At 60.0% G+C, this 17,825-nt stretch overlaps 1 protein-coding gene across 15 annotated transcripts in view; it reads right to left on the bottom strand.

The window, feature by feature from the left end:
* EPB41L1 (erythrocyte membrane protein band 4.1 like 1) overlaps window positions 1–16,639 on the bottom strand; it is a 65,531-nt gene extending 48,892 nt beyond the window's left edge. For 14 of the 15 annotated variants that reach the window (XM_031506561.2, XM_021548112.2, XM_021548113.2 and 11 more), the window contains exons 1-2: window positions 16,535–16,639; window positions 7,670–7,719 (exon numbers count right to left, since the gene is read on the bottom strand). The gene's annotated coding sequence lies outside the window, so the exon portion shown is untranslated. Of the gene's footprint in view, window positions 1–7,669; window positions 7,720–11,496; window positions 11,639–16,534 lie in introns of those variants that run through there. The other variant, XM_077787045.1, reaches the window with a different exon arrangement.
* Window positions 16,640–17,825: the final 1,186 nt, after the last annotated feature.

The following is a 17,825-nucleotide window of genomic DNA, read 5'->3' as shown; positions in this document are numbered from 1 at the left end:
GGTTTTGGTGGGACCTTAAAGCTCATCCAGTGCCACCACTGCCATGGCAGGGACACCTCCCACTGTCCCAGGCTGCTCCAAGCCCTGTCCAGCCTGGCCTTGGGCACTGCCAGGGATCCAGGGGCAGCCACAGCTGCTCTGGGCACCTGAGCCAGGGCCTGCCCACCCTCCCAGGGAACAATTCCCAATTCCCAATGTCCCATCCATCCCTGCCCTCTGGCAGTGGGAGCCATTCCCAGTGTCCTGTCCCTCCAGACCCTCGTCCCCAGTCCCTCTCCAGCTCTCCTGGAGCCCCTTTAGGCTCTGGAAGGGGCTTTAAGTCCTCTCTGGAAGTTTCTCTTCTCCAGGCTGAACACCCTTAGCCAACAGAGGCCAGCATCCCTCCAAACACCTCAAAATCCATTTGCATGGAAGAAAATGGTACAAGTTCAAAGGAGAAGAGCAGCAGATCTGTAAGTGAAACAGGCAGAAGCTCAAGGAAGAGAATTGCTCTTGCAAATGTCTTTTTGGGTCCTGCCTGCAATTTATGCTGCTGTTCCTCTCCCTTCCGAGGGAAGACAGATTACCTGGCTGCAAAGAGTAGCAGCAAACTGCTGCATTAACCATGGAAAACCACTGCTGGAAAATAGACCTTTGGGGGCTTCCTTAAACTACCTCCAGCATTGGTGTTTCTAGCAGAGCTCTGACCACCCACAGGTCAGTGGCAGAGAGTAAACCCAAAAGCTTTCCCTTTGACTTGGCACCTGAAAATCTGACTGATCACTGTGCTGCAGGAAATCTATGCATCCACCAGCACAAGGAGGCTTCCATGAGCTCCCCACCCTGGCACTGCCCCCTTGGCACTAAAGGAGCCTGAGAGAGCTGCAGCTGGCTGTTCCCCAAAGTCCCCAGCTCCCCTCACCCCCAGCCAGGGCATCCATCCCTGCTGGCACATGGATATGCTGGGGCACAGCATCCCACACTGGCTCACCCACCAGCAGCATCAATCCCTAAGGTTTCTCAGGGAAGTGGAGGAGAATATATTAGGTGGGTTATTTTGGGGCTTTTTTAAAAGATATGTTAAGCAGCTATTTTCTGCAACAAAATGCCTGTTGCTATAAGGGTTTTAAACCAAAAGAAACATCCCCAAAAATCCATTCTTCCCTGAGTGCAGGTTCACCAAGGCTCGGGGGGCTGGTCACAGGCCCCACTAGGGCAGGGCAGCCCCAGGAGCCACCAAAGGCTGCTCTGCCAAGGCCTGGGAGGTGAAGCTGGCACTGCCTTCTGCCAGAGCCCGAGGTGCTGACACCTCTGCAAGCGCTGCCTCGATCCAGGCCTGACACCACAAGCTGCCACTGCTTGGGATTTATTTCATTTGCTTTGTCTCACTCCCAAGGACAAAGCTGAAAACTCCTTTTTGCCCCTGCTGAGCTGCAGTTGGAGCCTGGCTCAGCCCAGCGCAGGCTGCAGCTCTGCTCCCAGGCTGGGCTCTCCTGTGGGACCCCAGGTGTGCCACCAGCTCTGCCCTGGCACTGCTCCCTGCCCCGCTCCTGCCCCAGCCAGCAGCAGGGAGCTGTCGTTCAGCAGGGCCAGCCCGAGCCACAGCTCTCCAAAGGCACCCCAGGGGCTCTCAGAGCCCTCAGCTCTGCCTGCAGAGCTGCTCCAGCCTCTGCTCCCCCAGCCAGCTCCTCCGAGGCCTCCCCACACCGAGGGACCCCCATGCCAGCCCCTCCCAGGCACGGGGCAGACATTTTCTGGAAAGCCAATATTGCTGCCTTTCCCTTGATCTCCCCCAGCCCTTCCATTTTACCTCCTGGCCAAACCTGAGCACAGCAGCTGGTTTTTTTCCCTTGCTGTTTAATCTCTCCCCAGCTCCCAGAGGATGTTCGCTCAGTGCCTGCAGAAGCTCAGCTACCTTTGATGTGTCTCAAATTCTACCCCCAGGCAGGTGACAAGTATTCAGGGAACTTGGACAATTAAATGACAAGAGAAGGAAGGGCTGAAGGAAAAGCTTAAAAACATAATAATAAATAAATAAAGAGGAAACAAAAAGCAAACCTGAGCAAAGCCTCCCCACCACACCCAAGGGCAGAGCCCAAGAGAGGCAGAGCCTGAGAGAACCACCAGAACCACCAAAGCCTCCTGCTCTGAGAGGAGGGTCCCAGCCCAGGCACCCTGAGCATCCATTGGGAGCAGGGATCCCACTGTCACAGCTGGTCTGGCCCCACCACAGCAAGTCCCAACACAGCAATTTGTGTCCAGGAGCTCTTGGACCATGCACCAGCCCTGGCAGAGTCTGGCACAACTCCTGCCCTCCCAGCTAAACTGGGAAAGCTTCAGGCAGGACCAGGACCACAAAGTCAGAGGTGGCTCCAGCTCAGCCAGGTCCACCCCAGCCTGAGCCCTCTGTCCCAGCCAGCCTGGACTGGCACAGCACTGTGTGCTTCTGCTCACCAGCCCTGGTCACCCCTTGGGGACCTGAAGGGGATCCGTGACCCTTCTGAGAAGAGGAGAGAAGCCTGGACTTTCCAAGAGTTGGTGCTGCCCATCTTGGTCAGCAGGGGAATCAGCTGAGTGCTGGCAAGGCCACCGGCCCCCCCAGACAGCATCACCCTGCTTGGGCTGGCACAGGGGACACACCTGGAGATGCCTCTGGGCCCTGCTCCATTCCAGGAGCACCCTCAGCCCCCCGACCTCCCAGCCTGCCCTGACCTCAGGGCACCACCCAGGGCAGCCACAGGCACCAGGAGCCACAGAGGAGGGTGCTCAGAGCACCAGGGCCCCACATGGCTGAGCACTGTGTCCCTGCAGCAGCCTCAGGGACTGTCCCTGGGGCTGCTCCTGGTGGCAGCAGGGGGGTGACACAATCTCTGGGCCGCAGCATCGCCACATCCCACGGCTCTGTCTCCCCGGCAACCTGGGCACCTTCTCCCTCGCAGCTGAGCAGCCTGGTGCACAAAAGCCGAGCTGAATCCAGAATGGGATTCGGGCAGCCTCTCCTTCCCTCACCCTCCCGAATCCAGCCAGCCCCCGTTTCCCACCCAAAACCCATCATGGAGCACCAGCTCGCGTGAGGAACGGGAGGTGCAGCGCTCCTGCCCAGCCACCTGCCCCCACATCAGGGGCTGTGCTGCCATCCCTGGGATTTTGGCCGGAGGAAGGCAGGGCTGGGCAGGTGGAGTGACAGCACAGTCTCAGCTCTGGCTGCTCTCAATGACAGCATGCACATAGGAGCCAGACAGGTGACACCAGCGGCAAGGATCCCCAACCTCCCACTCCATCCAGCAAGCCCAGTGGCCTGAGGCTCTGACAGCTCTGTGCAGTGCCCCACCAAGTGTCCTGCCTGCTGCACAGGGGGCCCCATAATAAAGGAAAGAACAGCAAGGGCTGTGGGAAACAGGCTGGAAGAAGCCAGAGAGGTGCTGTTGGAAGATGATGTCCCAGAGCACACCAGCACCAGGGCAGGTGCTCTCCTGAACATGGCCCAGCCTCTGTTGTTCCCCTGGGAGCAAGTCCTGCAGATCCCCAGCCCCCACTGGGCCTGCTCAGATACTGCCCACAGCTCCACATCCCTTGGGCCCTGCTGTGCCAGAAAAGCTGTTGAAACACCAGTCCCAGGTGGCAAATCCTCCTCCACGGGGATGTGAGAGCAGACAGCTCCTCCTCTCCCCCCAGCCCCACAGGGATCCCCAGTGCAGCAGGCAGGAGCTGGCCCAGCCCAGCCCAGCCCTTCCAACCCTTGGCCAGGAGGAGTGGGCAGGGTGGGACCAAAGCTCTCCATCACCTGCGAGGGCTTGGGTGAGCGGGGGGCCACCAGAGCAGCAGAGCTGCATCTTCCCAGGAGAGCCCCAGCTCCTGCTGCCTGAGCACACAGCCCTGCCTGCCACAGGAGGGGCAGGATCCCAGCGTGGCTCTGGCCAAGGAGGCTCCAACAGCCAGGCACAGGGGTCAGAGCCAGGCTGCCCCGCTGTGACCCAGCATGGGGAGAGCCCAGCTCCGGAGTGCTGCGATGCACAAGAGGTGAAAGGCTCAGCCAAGGCAAGCAGGGGTTTGGCCAGCAGCCAGCCTTTTCCAAGAGTGTGAGGGAGCTGGCAGCTCCCCCTGCCTCCCGGGCCCACATTGCCACATACCACAAACCTGTTTGCTCAGCCCCAGCAGCTGGGATGGCACAGAGCAAGGCTCGTTGACCAAGGCACGTCTCGCAGCCAGGATGGGCCCCAAATCAAGAGGAAAGTGCAGCAGCAGCCCTGGGGCAGGGCAGGAACAGGCAGGGCACTGCCCTGGTACCCACAGGCAGCACTGCCAGCTCCCACTGGCTGGGCCAGGACTGCCAGCCTTGCCAGGGTCCTGCTGCAGCCAGAGGTGGAAGGCAGGGAGCACAGAGCAGCCTCATCCCCCCAGCTGCTCTGTGAAACAGCCCCACAGCTCTTCTCAGGCCACAGGGGATCTGTGCAGTGCCCTGGGCCAATTCCCCTTACAGGGACCTAATCCTGCCCAGGGTGTGGAGGGGGCCTCAGCAGGTGCTCCGTGCTCACCTGAGCTCTGCAGGATTAAAAACTGCCTGCGACAGAGCTGTGGGGCTGAACCCCCAGTGACACACCCCCACAGCCCCGGGGCTCTGCCTGGGGGTTTCTGGGGGCTGGCCCTGCCCTGCCCGGAGCTGGCCCTGCCCTGATGACCCCCCCTGCTTTTTGGGATGGGGAGTGACTGTCCTAAAGGTGCCACAGCCAAGTCAGCCCGGGCAGGGAGCAGGAGCACCAGCCTGCAGTCATCCCTGCCCTCCTCCTCCAAGCCTCACACAGGGATGGCACCAGAGAGCAGCCCTGGAATGTTCTGGTGCAGCAGGGCAGGGAGGCTGAGCCAAAGGATGTGATGGCAGAGCCAGTGCCCTGAGAGCCCAGTTCAGGTGCCACTGCCCTCTGTGGAGCACCAGCAAGGCACCTGGGCTGCATGCCAGGAGCAGGCAGGGGTGCTGCAGCCCTTGTGGAACACCCTCACCCTGCCAGGGACTGGCCCAGAGCTGCTCCCATCCTTCCTGCTGCCCGCAGATGAAGTCAGGGACCACAGGTTCAGCTGCCTTGTGCTGGGATGTGGCACCAGGGCAGATCAGCTGCTCCCTGGGCAAGACACTCTGGGAAGCAGTGGGCTGGAGGAGGAGGGGAGCTTGAGGAGGGGAACTGCACCCAGAGCAAGAGAAGGCACCAAAAGGAGCCCAGTCCTGTCACAAGCTCAGCCCTGCCTTCCCCCATCTTCTCCTGTCCAAAGGAAGGGCCAAGCACTCTCTCCACCATCATCATCCTCTGCTCTGCAGTCCCACAAGGCCCTGTCAGGGTCTGAAGTGGTGACAAAGTGTCATTTTCCCCAAGGTAATGGTGACACCTTGTGCACCACTGAGGAGGATGGGGTAGCTCAGTTGGACCTACAGGGACCATCAGGCCAGCTGATGCATGACCATGTCAGGCTCGCACAGGATCAGTCCCCAGCCAAGCCCAGCAGCCAGGAACCCTGACCAGGGGGTGAGAGGAACCCTGACCAGGGGGTGAGACCCAGCTCCAGAGTGAGGGAGCTGCTGGAACCCAGAGACAGGAAAAGCTCATTGCCACCACAGTCCCTGTGCCATGACCTAAGTGTCACCAGCCCTTCCTAAAGCAGGGGACACCTCCCTGGGCACACAGCTGCAGCACCCAGGAGATACAAGGGGCAACCAGAGACACCCAGACCTGGGCCAGGGCCCCCAGCTGCACCTGGGCCACCAAAGCCACCAGCAAGGGCAAGGGGCTGGCTGGTGCCGGGAGTCACCATGGGGATGGCACATCTCCTCCTTCCTGCTCCTCATGCCAGCCCAGCATGGGGGACCCCAACAGGGATTGGCAGCCCCTCCAGGGACAGAGCTTCCTGGTGGCATTGCCCAGGAGCAGAACACTTCCCGTGGGTACCCAGTGGGTACAGAGCCCAGGGCACCTGACCCCAGCCTCGGGGGACACTGAGGCCATGCAGGAGCACATGAAACCCACATGAAATCCACCACTGACCTTGGGCCTGCAGCTCTGCCTCGATCAACTCCAGACTGCTCACCCCACTCCCAATCCCTGCCATTCTCCTGGCTCTCCCTACAGACCTGCACCCCCGGGCACGGGTGGAGTTGGCATCTTGCAAAGCGCCTGGAGGAGGAGAGCTGGTGGGAAACTGCTCATCAAACATGGAGACCTGCCCTGCTGTGAGCCACAGCCAGCTCCAGCCCCGAGAAGCCCATCAGAGCAGCCCAATCCAGCCCTCAGCAGGGACTCAGATCCCCTGCCCACAGACCATGGAATATCCTGAGGAGGAAGGGACCCACAAAGACCATCCAGTCCAACCCCCAGCCCTGCACAGGCACCCCAACAATCCCACCCTGTGCCTGGGAGCATTTTCCAAACACTCCTGGAGCTCTGGCAGCCTTGGGGCTCTGACCATTCCCTGGGGAGTGCCCAGCACCCTCTGGGTGTGGAGCCTGTGGATGAAGAACCTGCACCCGTTGCCTTGTGTGGGCAGGAGCCAAAGCCCGTGGGCAGCAGGGTCTGAGCCCTGTGGTGCAGGCTGCCACACACTTCTGTCACCTGGGACAGAGCCAGGACAGCGGGGTGCAGCTGTGGAGCTCCTCATCCCTGTTTTCAGATGAGGACATCGTCCTCCCACCTCAGCCCGGGCCGAGGGCCGTGCTGCAGCTCTGCCCAGGCTCACCTCGCTCTGCAGGTCAGAGAGCCAAAGCAGAAGCAGGACTTTGTCCCCCCAGCCCTCTCCAGCCCTCACGGCTGCTGGAAGCTGCTCACATCTGGTTCACATGGCTGTCACTGTGCTGGGCAGTGGGGCTCTGGAATGGAGGATTCACAGAATCACAGAATAATGAGGTTGGAAGAGACCTCTTAGATCATCAGGTCCAACCTACGCCCTGACACCACAACTAGACCATAGCGCCAAATGCCAAGTCCAGTCCTTTTTTTAAACATATCCAGAGATGGTGATTCTGCCACCTCCCTAGGAAGACAATTCCAGTATTTTATTATTCTTTCAGTGAAAAATTTTTTCCTAATATCCAACCTAAACCTTCCCTGACGGTGTCTCCAACAGCTGGAGGCACCCTGATGTCCCTGCAGAGGCTGGACCACAGGCCCTCAGCTCTTTCAGGCATCACAGCAATTGGATTCTGCAGCTCAGCCCTCTCCTGTGCTTTGCTCCCAGCCTTCCTGGCATGCACCTGAGGCCAGCTGTGCCCAGCCTCGTGAGCCCAGGACTGAGCCTGGGGCAAGGATCCACAGCCAGCAAAACCCCACAGCTGCTTGGCAGACACACTGCCTTCCTCAGATCCTCCACACAAAAGAGACCACGGAAACCCAACACTGAGACCCCAAACCCATTCTGGCAGTGGACAGGGACTTGGGCAGCCTGGAGGAGCCTTTCTGTGGGCAAAGGGGCTGCTGCTCAAGTCCCAGCTAAACCAGGAAGCAATCCCAACACAAAGAAAGCCACAACAAGCCCAAGCCCAGCAGTTTACTGTTTTGGTGGGAGCAAGCCAGATTCCCAGGGGCTCCTGGCAGACAAGCCTCTCCCTGCAGCACCTTTCCGTGCTGAGCAACCTTTTCTGTGCTGTAAAACCCACTCAACCTCATGTTGGATGTGGAAAGGAGAACAAAAGCTTTCAGGATAAACTCACGCTGCTTCCAGGGGCTGCTCTCAGCACTCGGCTCAGGCACGATTTACAACCTGCAAAGAAGAAATCAGATTTGGTTAAAAAGAAGGGAAAAGTCCTTCCCAGAGATGATGACAAGCGCTCAGAAGGACAGCTACCAGCTGTCACCAGAGGGTGCCTGCCCAGCTCCAGCGCTGTGTTTGGATTCCATACAAATCTCCCTGCTGGAAATGGGAGCTGTGCATTGCCCCAGACGTCGTTCTGCTCTCCTGATGTGCAGCCAGCCCTGCTCCTTCCTGGAGAACAGCAAATATTTACTACGGCAGCACCGCAGAGCCCACACACCTCCGAGTGCCACCACATCCCCTGGGCATGGCCCAGGCTCTCCTTTCAGGCCATCTGTGCCACCTGTTTGTCACCCATGGCTGTGGCTGGAGGGCAGCAGCTGGCTGGCAGGGCTCTAGCTGCAGAGCAGTGGTGTCAGCTCCCCAGCCACGGCAGCTCCAGCAGGGCAGCAGGAGAACCAGCAGCGAGCAGGGACAGCCCCAGCCTGCACCAGCGTTTTCAGAGCCTCTTGTGCATGACAACTGCACCCAGCCAGGGAGAAGAATCTGCCCAGTGGCACTGCAGTTCCACAGGAGGAGGAAGCACAGTCTGGGCACAGCAGGGATAGCTCCCACTTCTCCAAGGGTTAATTTTCAAACATCCTTGGACAGGCAAGGCCCAGCCTCCCCCCAGGCAGAAGCAAAGCAGGCCTATGCAAAGCTCCCACCTCTCTCATGGATTCAGCAAAATCCTTTCACTCTCCACAAGCAAACATCAGCTGCGTGCAGCCCACAGCCCGCCCTGAGCAGCACCGACCCAAGCAGCTTTCCCAGGAGGCACAAAGGCTGCTCCAAGCCAGAAAACCTGGTGCAGTAAAGCTGTGAGCTTCAGCACCTCCAAGGAGACAAACCCACCTTTGGGCAGGTGATCTGCATGAGAGATAAGTGAGGAGGAGGGGGTGGCAGCTGCCACCTGCGTGGCCCTGTCCCGTGCCTGTCACCCTGGGGAAGCACAGGCAGGATGTCACTGCCTGCTGGCTCTGGGTGCACTCTGTACACCCCTGCCCAGTGGGCACAGATCCCTACCCAGCCCTGTGGGTTTACTGGCTGAGCTGTCCTGGGGTGTGGGAGCAGGGCTGGGTGGCCACTCAGGGTAAGCCTGTCCCCAGCTCCAGCACTGGTGGCACCCACAGTCCCAAGTCCCCGCACCCACAGGCACCAGTGCCACCGAGCCCGAGCACTGGAGCTGGGTGTGTGTCCCAGTGTGACTCAGGGATGCCACTGGTGTGTGGGGGCTGCTGTCCCATGCCAGTACCGTCATGCCCACACCACTCCATCCCAGAGCCCAGAGGAACCTCCCTGCTCTTCACCTCCCTCCCCTGCTCACAGAGATGCTCCTGCTCAGAGGCTCAGGAGGCAAAACAGACCAAGAGGCTTTGAGAAGGGCTCTATCTCTCCAGCAGGACACGGGTGCCACCAGGCTGAGCTGATCCATGGGCTGGACTCCAGCAGCAGAAGCAGGGCACACAGGGGATCTGTGGGATTCTCTCCCTGCTTCAGTGCAGCTTCTATGGCCTTGCTCGTTCTCTGTGGAGCCCAATGATTTCTGTGGGTACTCCACGCTGCTGCCAGGTTTGTGTGCTTGGATTTCTCTCATCCCAGCTCAAGGGGGGTCGATAGATGCCTGGCAGAGATGGGCAGGCAGATGCAAGAGCAGCTGGCTTTCCACAGACCCCCAAGGAGGAGTATGGCACCAGGGACACCAGCAGCCAGGGCTCCCAGGGCTCCTGCTGTGAGGGAGGATGGAGGATGCAGCCACCATCGGCAGGGCAGTGGCACTCAGCACTCCCCAGCCTGCCTGTGCTGACACTGCCAAACAATGCCCCTGCACTCCCCATCCCCTCAGACCATCCCTCCTGCCCTGTCAGAGGCCACCATGGCTGCTGTGCCGGCTCTGAGCCATGGCCATTTTGGGGAGTGAGACACTGCATCAATTAGGATCATATTAATGAAGTGTTCTGGGAAGCCTGGCAGTGGGAGCGAGGCCTCCCCCGACCCTGCTCACTTCTGCCCACGAACAGCAGCTCCCCAGAGCAGAAATCCACAGCAGCCTGTGCCCCGAGCTCCTGCCAGCGCCAGGCCGGTGTGGGCAGCCACAGACGCTGCCCCGGGCTCACAGTCACCCCTCGGTGACCCACACTGTCACCAGCACAGCCAGCCGGGCCCGGCAGCTCGGCGTGGCACTGCCCGGGGACGTGCTGCCACACGGATGGAGGCACCGCTGCTGGCCGTGGGAAGGAGCCCTGCACCGCTCTGGCTCACCCAGATTTAAACCAGCACCTGGCAAACCTGCTGATGGCTCCAACCGAGGCACAAGGACTCTAGTGTCCCCTCCAGCACAGCAGGGCAGGGCAGGGAAGGGAGTGCAGCTGCAGGGGAGCCCAGGAGACACAGGGGAGTCCATGGACCACACCAGGGACCAGTCCATGGACCACACCAGGGACCAGTCCATGGACCACACCACCATGGCCCTGCCAGGCCTGCCCAGGGTGGGACTGAGCTCCAAAGCTCCGTCAGCAGCGTGGAGGTGCACAGAAGGGCTGAGAGTGCCCCTGTCCCCAAAGCACAGCACAGGCAGCTGCACCTTCTCTACATCCTGTGGCCCTTCCCTTGGTCATCCTAAGCCAGACAGGTCTTACACCAGACCAAGGTGACGAGCAGGAATTTACTCATCCCATAGAATCCCAGAATGGTTGGAGCTGGAATGGACCTTGAAGCTCATCTCATTCCACCCTCTGCCGTGGGCAGGGACATTTTCCACTAGAGCAGGATGCTCCAAGTCCCATCTAGGCTGGCCTTGGACACTTCCAGAAACGTTATGTTACCATGGCCACCATGCCCTACCAGCAGGAAGCATTCCTTGGTTCCCTGAAGGAAGCCCCAGGGAACTGGCAGAGGTAACAGCCCCTGCCCCATGTAGGGATGTGCAGACCCAAGCCAGATCAGCCCTCCCAGGAGGCTTCTCTTGTTCTGGTCACTTCATTCCACAGGACCTTCATCTATCAGGACTTGAGTAAATCTGCTAAAGGGAAATACTGCTGAGAATTTGGGCTGGGATTTTCCCCTGCCAAAGTTGATCATCACCACGTAACATCACTCTGTATCCTTGTCAAAAATGACACCTTCCCACAGTGAGCAGCAGCCCCACCGTCCAACCACCCCTCTCCCACCTCGAGCCCTTTGCCACATCCCTCTCAGCATCACCAGAGCCCCAAAACTGCATCAGGTGCCACCATCCCCTACACTCCTGCTAGCACAGACGCTGCCAGACCCGGAGTGCACCTCATGACAGCACCCAGCTGCTTCCCACGGGACCACTGAGACAAAAACCTGCAGGACCCCCGAGCCCTTCACGGGCCACCTGAGGATGCTCTGGCGAGGATGCGACCCAGCCTCCACCGGCTGCTGGCACTCGCCCCAGCCAGGCTGATTAGCTGATTACAAAGGGGAATGTGTCATTTCAAACACACAATCAGATTTCCCGGCCCTTCTGCCCATAACAAAATGTCTCGTGAAATGGCTCATTCTCTGTTCTCCCATAGAAACGTGTTTCCCTTCTAAAGCCTGATACCAGGAGAGGAGGGGGAAAAAAAGGGAAAAGGCAAAGCTAAAAATATCATCTGAAAGATACCGTGACAGCAACAGATTAACAGAAAAATGAGGTGGGAAGGGGGCTGTGAATGTGTTAAGATCCTGTTTAATCTCTCCCCAGCCACCTAAAAAACGCACCGAAGGCAGAAACGATACCTCAACATTTCCTTTGTGCGGGAGCTGACTCCACCCTGTGTTTTCCTCTCCATCTGATGCTCGGGGAAGGATACCAGCAGACATCTCCACTGCTGCCAGGCAGCGAGGGGCCCCGGCAGTGGGTTAGTAGGAGCAGAGGGAGGAAGGAGCCGGTGGGAGGAACCTGGCAGCAGGGCTGGGCTGTGAATCCCCATTCAGCATCGCCTCAGACGCAGGATGCGCTTTACACTGGCGCAGCACCTGCTCCTGCTTCCCACCCAGCGCCTCGCCGGGCCTGGGAGGGCTGGGGACAGCTCGGTCCAGCCAGGTGGTCCCAGGCTCCCGTTACAGCTGGTGGGGAGCGGGCTGGGCTCTGTGGGAATCCAGGGCATCCCTCTGGCTGCCCTGGGACCCTGGCAGGGGTCAGGAACCCCCCTGGACAGAGCCCCCAGAGACACTGTCTGTGATCTCTGTCCATGGAAGAGTTTTCAATCTTATAGGATGAATTACAAGCTCTGAGTGTTTGATATAAGTAATAATTAAGTGCAAAAAAAAGTTTTAGGTTTCTAGATTAGGGGTTCAAAGGGGACAAGATGGAGGAAATTGGGTGTGTCTTGTCCTTTTTCTCCTTCTTCATGCCCTCCATGTCTCACTGTGGTGTTGGCATTTTTCTGTTGGTTCAGGCTGGGGACACACTGTCCAACATAGGTGACAGATATTGGCACGTTCTTGTAAATCCAGCCCAGGGAGTTTCTGGTATTTAATGTTTGTAACAAACATCCCACTGAGGGCAGAGCCCCACACACTGCCCTGCAGGACAGAGCTGCGGCAGGGCAGCAGAACATGTTAGAGATAAACAGAATAAACAACCTTGAAACCAGCACAGATGAATTATTACTTCTTCTCTGGCAGCGGGGCTGAAAGACAGAGACTTTCTACAATCTGGGAATCATCAATACCACAGATTCCGACAGGGCTCCTTTCCACATCCCACTGAAAGGGGCAGGGAGCAGGTCCCAACCTGCAGCCACATTTCACTGCCACAAAGAGGCCAAGTGGCCGAGTGAAACTGCTGACCTGCTGGCAGGCACAGATCTGCAGCTCCAGCCTCATTTGTCTCGTGTTCAGAGCGCAGCAGGGTCAGCCCGGCATCCCCTGGCGCTGGATCCCGCCAGCCCGGGGCCCAGCAGCTGCTCCTGCTCCAGCCACGGCTGCTCCTGCCCGAGGATCCCCGGCCCGGGCACTGCTGAGCCCCAGGAGCCTGCAGAGAGCACGGCACAGACCATCAGCAGGAGGTGGAGAGAAAATCCTCTTCCAGGGATTTGTCATCCAGATTTTAAGGATGTCTGCTTCTTCCATTCCTGGGGAAGGGGCATGAGTGGGCTCAGGGGTGTGCACACACTAGTCAGGACATGGACAACTCTGAGCTGCATCCAGAGCCCCCTCAGCTGTGAACTGGGACAAGAATTTGTATCAAATCACCCATCCAGGGCTCTGGGATGTCTGTCCCATTACTCCTGCCCAGTGCAAGGAAAGCAAACCTTGACTCTTGTACCAGTCGTACCAAACTTCAGCCCAACAGCTCTTCTTAGGATTGGATATCAGGGAGAAATCCTTCCCTGTGAGGGTGGGGAGGCCCTGGCACAGGGTGCCTGGAGAAGCTGTGGCTGGACACACATCCAAGGCCAAGTTGGACAGGGCTTGGAGCAATCCAGGATAGCAGAAGGTGTCCCTGCCATGGTAGGAGGGTTGGACTGAGATGAACTTGAAGGTCCTTTCCAACCCAAACCCATGATTCTATGGCTCCACACATCCCCCTGGAGCAAGGCAGGGCAGAGGGAGAAGCTGCCATCCAAGACAAGGGACATCCATGGGGCCTGGGCCCAGCACCCTGCTTTGCACCAGGGACACACTGTGCGGACAGGAGAGCTGCTGCAGGAAGCAGCCACTGCTTCTACACTGGAAAACCTGGTTGCCCAGATTTTCTCCTCTTCATCTGAAGACACACTTAGGTTCTGGACAACCCACAAGCTTCCACTCAAGGGCTGGAAGGAGAGGAAGGGTGGATCTGCAGCCCCAGGGAAGGCTTGCAACATGTCCCCATCAAAGTCTCCTCCCACCATGCTTTCCACCTCGTGTAATCCAGACAAGCAGATGATGAAGGACCGGCCTGGGAAGTCTGGCCAGCAGCAGTGATGCTCAGCTTTACAGCCCTGAATGGCACAGGGCAGGGGCTGGAAGGGGTTCCCGAGGGAGGCTGGAGCTTCCTCCAGCTCGCACAGACACAGCTCCTTCCAGGCTCCAGGGACAACACGAGCTCCCAGTGCCCCTGCCCAGAGCAAACCCCACATCCCCTGCAGCAGGGTCAGGGCCAGCCCCACTGCTCGGCACCACAGAGCTGCCCAGGCTGGGACAAACCCAAACCTGCTGACTCAGAGGCACCGACTGCCCTGACAAGAGCAGTGAGCCCCGCAGCCGTGGCTGCCACAGCCCCAGCTCATTTTTAGGTGTCACGATAGAATCAGGTATTTGTGGATGCACAAGTTTCCCTGCGCAGGAGCTCCCAGCACCCAGGGAGTGCCACTGTTTTGTGTTTCTCCTTTGGCAGAGGGAGCTTCAGGCTCAGCTCAGACCTCCAAGTGACAGGCACCACATGAAAGTCTACTCCAGGCAGGGCTCGCAGCCGCCCACGCCCGTGCTGAGCCCATCTCCCCGCGCTCCACATCGCGTCCCAGCTGCTGCTCTGTGCCACAGCTCCAGCCTAAGGCAGCAGGGAAACAGCCCAAGTGCACAGCCAAAGAGAATTAAGGCAAAGGACACTCCAGTGATGTCTGCGAGTCTGAGCAGGAAGCTCAGAGCAAGGAAGAGCCAAGCCACCCCCTGCCCTTTAACCGACAGGTCATTCTCAGCAGCTTCCTAATTTAGAAACCCTAATTAGTTAAGGGAAAAACTTCTTCTGTTAGGGACAGAATTAGTCAGGCACTGAGTGGTCTGTGGGTGTCCCATAGGAAAACAGAAGTCCCCAGCAGTGCTGGAGCAAGGGGAAGGCAGGCAGGACGCCCGGAGCGACGCTGGAACCCCCACGGGACGAGGGCTCAGTGCTGCCAGCAGAAAGCCTTAATGTAATTCCATAAACCAGTGGAGGATCCAGCTCCTCACCAGGACCAAGGTCATCACCCTGAGCTTAACAGGGAGCTCAGCTGCCTAGGGGAAGAAAAAGACTTTCCCCAGTCTATGCTGCAGTGACTTCTTCAGCTGAGCCAGCCACCCCTCCTGGCCACAAAGACATCAGATGCACGGAGGCACTTACCCTGGAAGGTTGTGGTGGTGGTGGCAGCAGCAGCCCAGGGAAGGGGGCCCGGCACACTCTGTGTCTGCACAGGGAAGGCACCAAAACCTTCTTCTGCACACCAGGAACACATATCTTTAGGTCAGAAATCCCATACTGGACTTCAAAAACCATTTCTAGATGCTTCCTCCTGACCGAAACATCTCCCCTAAGAGTTCTGGAGAATGTTCATATCTCAAAAATTGGTAAAAATCAAAAATCCTAGACAGTCTTAGGCACAACATTCACAAGCAGCCAAAACAGCAGGGCAAGAACCCATCCCCCACCAAAGATAGCCAAACACAGGCTCTGCAGCCCACAGCCCTGCCCAGGGCTCTGCTGGGAACGGCTGCATCCAGGAGAGCAATCCCCATGGCACAGGGATGGTGGCAAGAGGAGAGGAGATGGGAATCCTCCCCTCCTGGAGAGGCTCACAGCCCATGGGAGACAGCTGCACCCCAGTCCTTGACTCCAAACACAGAGGCCATGCCTGGAGGGAGCCCTGGACCTGCCACAGCTTCCAGAACATGCCCTGCATCCCTGCAGGCAGCAGCCAGGTCCTCATGGAGAACACAGCCCCGAGCAGCCCGGGAGCCCCACAGCCGGGCACCGTGCTGCCGAGCCAGACTCTGAACCAACATAACTGAAGAGTAATTAATTCCCTTCTCGCAAGCACCCTCACCCAAGCCAGGCAGCCTTCCCTCGGTTCCCAACTCACCCAATGGCAACAAGGACACACAGCTGAAGGCCACCAAGGGGTCCAAGGGGGCTGACACAGCCAGAGCCCTCCCGTGGATGTGGAGACCCACAAGGAACAGAGCAGATAACAATGTGCTTCCCCACACCCCGAGTTTTTCTGGAGCAAAAATCCCTTTGGGCAAGCGTAGCAGGAGAAAGCTGGAGGGAAGGTGCCAGATGAGTGCAGGAAGGAGACGGATGCACGGGCTGGTCTCGCTGGGGATGCTGGAGAAGCCACACCTCATCCACAGCAATGGAGAAGGGGCTGATCAGGAGTCACCTCACACCATCCACAGCTGAATGAAGCACAGCTTTGACATCGCCTGCAGCACACCGAGACTGCCCAGCCGCACACCCAAACCATTGTTTGCCCACAGGAGGGTCCCCACCGAGACAGGCTGAGGCCGGGCACGCCGGAGGGAACAATACCCCGGGAAACAGCCGGAGAAACGGCGATGGGAAATACAGAAACCGGTGCTGGGGAAAGGGCCACGCAGGTCCTCTAGTACGATCTCCCGGGTAACCAGCCTATGGAGAAAATGCTGAGCTCAAGGATACCTCCAGAGCCCACCTCCTGCCATATGACGGTACTCCAAAAATAACCACAGAAATATGCGAGGACCCATTCCAAGTTGTTCCTGGCTCTCTCCACATTCTCCCTCTAATGTTAATCGTCTCCCTCAAATCGCAGCCCTGCAGTTCAATCTGCTGCCGCAGCTCGGGGCTACGGATCCCCGGGGCTACGAATGCCGGGGTCGGCGGTCCCGCCCGCCGCCTGCCCGCGCTGCGCTGCCGGCGGGCCCGGGCCGGCCGCGCCCGCAGCATCCCGGCAGAGCGCGGAGCGGGATGCGCCGCTGCCGCGGGAAGGCCCGGCTCGGGGCAGCCGCCGGGGCTGCAGCCGCCGGGGCTGCAGCCTGCCCGCCTCTCTCCCCGCAGGCGCCGCGCAGCGCCTGGGGCTGCCCGGCTCCGCACCCCGCACCCCCGGCCGCTCACCTCGGCTCGGCTCTCTCGGCTGGGCTCGGCTCCGTTCCGCCGCGTGTGCCGGGCGCGGCCGCCGCCGCTGCCCGCCCGTGCCCGCTGCTGCCCCGCCGTGCGGCGGGCGCGGCGCAGCGCGGGGCGGGCCGGGCGCGGCGCGGCGCTGCGAGGGGCGGGCCCGCCCCGCCCGCACGGTCCGCACGGCTCCGCACGGCTCCGCACGGCTCTGCCCGCCCCGCCCGCACGGCTCCGCACGGCTCCGCACGGCTCCGCCCGCACGGCCCGCACGGCTCCGCACGGCTCCGCACGGCTCCGCCCGCACCGCCCCGCACGGCTCCGCACGGCTCCGCCCGCACCGCCCCGCACGGCCCGCACCGGCTCTCACCGGCCCGCCCCGCCCGCACGGCCCCGCACGGCCCCGCCCGCACCGGCTCTCACCGGCCCGCCCCGCCCGCAGGCCCCGCACGGCCCAGCCGCGGAGCCGCTCCGGGGGATGCGGGGTGCGCCGGCCACGGGCGGGGTCCCGCGGAGGCACCCGGCACTTTCAGTCTCCTGCCCCGGGGCCTGCTGAGCCTTCTCTGTCACCCCGTGCAGGGCATGCGGCGGGCGCTGCAGCTCCCAGGGGTGCCCGGCCCTTCGTGGAGCACCCCGGGCTGTCTGCCAGTGGCTTTTGGGGGGCACACCCATGAGCCGGGCCCGGGAGATCGCCACACCAGTGCCTGACCACACTTGTGCATTTTGGTGGTGTCAGGGCAAGCAGCCCCTCTAGGAGATGCAGATGGGAAGGAGAGGCTGTTACTCGTCAAAATCTGCACCCACAGCATGGACAGACTGGATGCATGGGCACACTTGGATACACAGCAGGGATGCACTGGGGGCACAGGGATGCAGGGATGCACAGCAGGGATGCACTGGGGGCACAGGGATGCAGTGGGTGCACAGCAGGGATGCACTGGATGCAGAAGGATTCACTGGATTCCCCCTCAGCAGGGATGCAGTGGCCACTCTGCACTCTGAGTATGGGGTTGGCTCTCACACAGGGGCAGGGAGGCTCCACACTCAGCCCTCCCTGCCCCCTGTCCGGCAGACTCTGAGCAGTGAGGGCTGCAGGGACGTGCCAGCCCAGCACACGGCTCTGGCTCCTCTGTTCCCAGAGGCTGTGGTGGCTCCCAGCTCAGCACCCGGTGCCCTCTGCTCTTGTGCTCCAAGCAGGACTCCCAACAGCACCTCGTGCCCCGACTGCCCTGCAGGGCCTGCCTTTGCTCCCTTACCTGGTGGCACAGCTGTCCTTGGTGGCTCTCCTGTGTGA

This window comes from Lonchura striata, chromosome 17, assembly GCF_046129695.1.
Source record: "Lonchura striata isolate bLonStr1 chromosome 17, bLonStr1.mat, whole genome shotgun sequence".
NCBI classification, from domain to species: Eukaryota; Metazoa; Chordata; class Aves; order Passeriformes; family Estrildidae; genus Lonchura; species Lonchura striata.
Note: the sequence above shows the minus strand (reverse complement) of the source record. Positions and strands in the feature narration are given on the sequence as shown.